Raw genomic sequence first — 4,929 nt, 5'->3', positions numbered from 1 at the left:
ATAATCCATTTTGATAGGAGAATATTGGCAATTCACAAGGTTAAATAACTTGCCCAAGCTAGTAAGTGGTAAGTCCATGTTACATAATACATGTATAAAATTTCTAAATAGAACCACACATATTCGTATAATTTTTTTAGTTTATTAAGGTGCACAATTAAAAAGCTTGAAGGTCACGATCTTTGAGAGTAAATTAACTTGGAACTTGTGGACTGTATATTGTGGTAGGAGGCAGGGCGGGAGAAAAGATAAGTAATAGCATTATTAGCAAGCATTTATGATTATCAATGGTCTGGCATAATTTTACCTTTTTTTAAAATATTTTTTTATTTTTCAATTACAGCTGACACACAATACCACATTAGTTTTGGGCATAAAACACAGTGACTAGATATCCACATAATTTATGAAGTGGTCCAAAAACAACAGTTAAATGCCATGAAATAGGTGGCAATGCCTTAACCATATGCATGTTGTCAGGTCCAAGGGCCACTTCTGTCCTTGTCAAGGGGAGTGCTAATCCTCTCTCTTTTCATACAACACAAATTTACCTTTTTAATATTATATTCTTTCACATGTGTTCTTCTGCTCCTATTCACACAAGGCAAAGCACTCTCATGATTTTTTAAAACAAAAACAAAAACAAAACAAAACAAAAACATTCTATTTCTCCCCTTTAAGCCTTGTTCCTTTCATTCATTCTAACTAGAATGTATTTTCCTTAAACATCACTTCTCTAAATCATTCCTATTCTCTTACAGGTCTTTACTGTGTGACACCTAAGCCAAGAGGCCTCCTCTGCCCTTAGGTGGAAGCTCTGTGGGGCTCATTCCCTCCTTCCCCAGGCTCCTATGGCATTCTGCCTCAGTTAGAGATGGTTCTTCTCACTGCCTACTATTGTTAATAAATGTTTATGAAAGTATGCCCCTAATTTACGTTAGCATTTGGAAGTAGGGGAACATAACTTACTGTCTTTCTCTCAAAACAGACTTTAATAAAGCCAAAGAAACATATTCTAGCCATTAAAGCTGACCAGGTTTAAAAAGGCTGACCTCTTTTTTACCCGGATTATTTCAGAAAGAATGAGATTATTGTCATCCAGTGACATTTTTAAGAGAATAACTCCAAATGATCTCTGAAATCCCTTACAGCTTCAATATCATGTGACCATTTGACCTCTAAAAACGTCAAGTTGAGGAAAGGAACTTTAATGAACTTGTTTAAATAATTATTTTAAAATATATGTTCCATTTATTTACATAAAACTGGAACAAGGGTTAAGAGTAAGGCAGCTTGGAAAACAAATTCATAGAGGCTCAATAAAGAAATAAAAATAAAGCTGAAAGAACATAAAAAGGAAAAAAAGTCAATGTGATATTTTAAAACTATGTTGACAGCAAACATGTTATTTTTTATTTTACCATAATGTTTTCTACCACTGAGCAGATATAGTTCAAATATCATTATAGCAATTCAATAACTGAATATAAATATATTTGGGTAAGTAGAATCATCTCATTTTGGGTTTTGAGTGCTTTCCTTTAATTTTAATTTTTTATAATTTGAAGATAAAAATGTTTATTTGTGACACCTAATAAATTCAAATTAGTAACTCTTGATCATTGAAGGCATCAATAGGAAAGAAGTATAAATGAATTTCATAACATTCAAAATAGGTTTAACATATATATATAAAATAAATGTATATAAATACTAAATAGGGTATTTCATCATTAGACTCTGACATTTTTAACTTTTAAAAAATAACCATTTAAAGTGGAGTTAGTTGTAGAAATTAGAGAATGTAAAAACCGTCAGCTGTTTCAGAGACACCCAGTATTCCCTCTCACTCAACAGCTGAGATAACTAAGGCTTACAGCACTTGCTTCCCCAGTTTTCATACGGTGAGTCCATTTCTCACACTATATTTTGACCTCATCAAGTAAAAGGAAAGTGAACATTTACATTTACATCTTCTGAACTAGAAAATATTGTGTGATGTAAATAATTAGTTGAATAAATATCAACTCAATCCATGTTGAATAAATGAATACATGAAAGAATGAGAAATTATGTAACTTGAATGACAATCCACATTTTCTGTCCAGTGTTTGTTCCACCATGCTATTTTACATCTCTAACGTTATTGCTGTTGTCTGTTTTCAGGAATTAATAAAATGAAAAGTAAGTTTGTTTTAATCTTGAAAGTATATTAATGAATAAATTTTATGAGTTAATATTATATACATGACAAACATGTTTTTTTTTTTTCCTTGTGAGACAAAATAATGGACTGCAAATATTGTTTTATAAAGAAAAGCAACAACTGTTTCACATAAATCATTTTGACCTTTGGTAAAGCACAAAACTATTCATATTCACCAGTGTGCAAAAGATTTTATATACACTTACTCTTTTATATTTAGACTATTTAACTTAAATACAGTTGCTGTATTAAAAAAAAAAGAAAACAAATTTCACCTAGATCATTTTAATAGTTTCAAACAACCAAAAATCTAACAATTGGGAAATTTAACTAACTTGGATATTGTGACCAATGCATTAGAAACACAAATTTCTTACACTTCATCTACAAAAACTTCAGTGTTTATTAGTTTAAATTGACATCTTTTGACATGCAGTTAATAATTTTGATGGTAATTATTAGAAAAAGCTTAATGTAGAATTTTTATTTGTACATTTTCATGGAAGTCAAAAGTTTTTCTTATGGAAAAGCAAGATTTATAATATTTGCCATCGAAGAACAATGATGAAATAAAATGTAAAGGTCTAAAGTAGTTAGAGGTAAACTATGAAATCCATTTAGAGGGCCAAAGATAAGACACTATCACACTGGATTATTAGTATAGCAGCTATAAATGTGAACTGCTTGGTTTGTATTTTGCGAAGAATATCATTCTATCATTTACAGAGGCTATTATGTTCTTTATAAGACTGGTGTGAGAGATAACTAGATAATCATACCAATCTTTGGTTTGAAAAGATGTTTTCCTGTTAAGAGAAAGAAAAGCCCACTAGTAATTTATAGTCCATAAGAGTTTTGTAATCTAAAAACCAGGGGCATACCATTTTATTAATCTCCTGGAGTCTTTCTATATTCCAAGAGAAAACTGGCTAGCGATGTCCTTGTGGGTGATTATTCGTCAGTGCCTCTTTCTATCTATGTGCCTGTGTGTTTTAGCTTTTCTTCCTCCTGAAGAGTATTTCATTACTTCCTTATAATGGCATGCCCCTTGCTGAACCGTCAGTCTAGAGCTGTGAGCAATCTACTTTTGCATGCTTTCTTGCTGAAGGCCTATCATTTTTCTTTTTTTTTGGTTCCCTACAAACCCTAATTTCCATAATTTCCTTCATATCATTGTTATCAGTGGATCTAAAAAAAAAGATTAAAAGAAAAATCTAATAAATCAACTTTTAGTTAATTGTCTTCCATCCAATTGATGGAAATAAAATAGTTTACCTAAAACAAGCCAAGAATGTGTGTGTGTGTGTGCGTGTGTCTATTAAAAATTATCTTGCGGATTGACATCATAGGAACATGAACCCCAAATTCTGGTTCAGTTTTGATTCAAAACAATTAATGCTTTTAGAAATTTTAGTAAGAATCCAAGAGGTGACTATACACTAAATAGTACTCTGACATGGCCTACATTCAAATTTAAAACATATAATTATCATATTACATATATGCTATTTGTAAAGTTGATACTCCTGGGAGATTTGTACTGTAACTAATGTAACTAATGATGAAGAAGCAGATGATGTTTTGGCTGTTGTCAAAAAAAAGTATGCTAGTGAGAAAAAAAAGTATTTATAGTTCAGTTCAAAGCATCTTTAACAATAAAATCATGTTTTCTACCAGGTTCTGCTTCAACATTTATTATAACTTACACTAAAAATATTTCTATTGATGCTGTTTCTTCTAAAGATATTTTAACATATCGATCTCCTAATTTTCTTTTTAGTCTGAATGTTGATCAACAACAGGAAATATGCCATTACAATGGATTGGGGAAAAATGCATTGTGGGAATCCAGTTAGGCTACTGAGAACATTTCACTGCTTTCAGAGCAGAGCCTGTAAAAGTACAATATATTCAAAAGCAGCCAATCTGGAAATATCTCCTCCTTGTTTATGGATGAAGCCATGTAGTTTTACTGATTCATAATGGAGCTACAGCCTTTTATTCTGACAGTTTAAACACCAGAAAGAAAAATAAAACTGCTATGTGAGAATTTCCCTCATAAACGGTTTCATGTTAAGACCTACTGTCTATAGGTTCATATTAAGAGTCACAACAGGTCTGATGTCTGGGATTACAAAACTTCCTCTTAGTACAACAAACAGTGTTTCAGGAATAGGAAAAAAAATACAACTTAGAAATAAAGCTTGGTGAGCTATTTTCGAGTAAAAATTTAAATTTTATAAAATCTTATGGTAATTTTCCAGAATACACAAAGATGTCTTCATCGGCATAGTAAAAATTAAAACAAGATCACCTATACATTTTTACATACTTTCCACAAAAATGCCATCAGCACATTGATTAGAATATATAAGATCTCTTGGGAGAAAAATACTTTTTGCATTGCAGCCTGTAAGCCCAACTTGTAATAAGAGACAACACACATTAATAGCTTTATCAAAAAGGGAATACAGCATTTAGAGATGCAAAACACCATTTTGAGGTTTTCCAGGTACCATAATGATAGTTTTTCTTACCTCTGAATATTCATGACAACTCATAAAACTAATGATAAACATAAAAATTGATGTGAACGTTTGACTAATCTGCTCTTATTTGTTTGGAAGAGCTGTCGTAATTGCCTGGTTTGTAAATTAAACATCTGCTATGGGAATAAACAAAAACATAACTGAGCATATTCAAATAAATTGAATCCACTCTGG

At 31.2% G+C, this 4,929-nt stretch overlaps 1 non-coding gene across 1 annotated transcript; it reads right to left on the bottom strand.

The window, feature by feature from the left end:
* Positions 1-417: 417 nt before the first annotated feature.
* LOC111742797 lies at positions 418-543 on the bottom strand. The gene has a single exon (XR_002781482.1). It is a non-coding gene; the product is annotated as a U6atac minor spliceosomal RNA (small nuclear RNA).
* Between the last annotated feature and the right edge of the window lie 4,386 nt (positions 544-4,929).

The sequence above is a fragment of the Pteropus vampyrus genome, unplaced genomic scaffold (genome assembly GCF_000151845.1).
Source record: "Pteropus vampyrus isolate Shadow unplaced genomic scaffold, Pvam_2.0 Scaffold101, whole genome shotgun sequence".
NCBI classification, from domain to species: domain Eukaryota; kingdom Metazoa; phylum Chordata; class Mammalia; order Chiroptera; family Pteropodidae; genus Pteropus; species Pteropus vampyrus.
The sequence above is the reverse complement of the archived record's forward strand: the minus strand, read 5'-3'. Positions and strand labels throughout refer to the sequence as shown.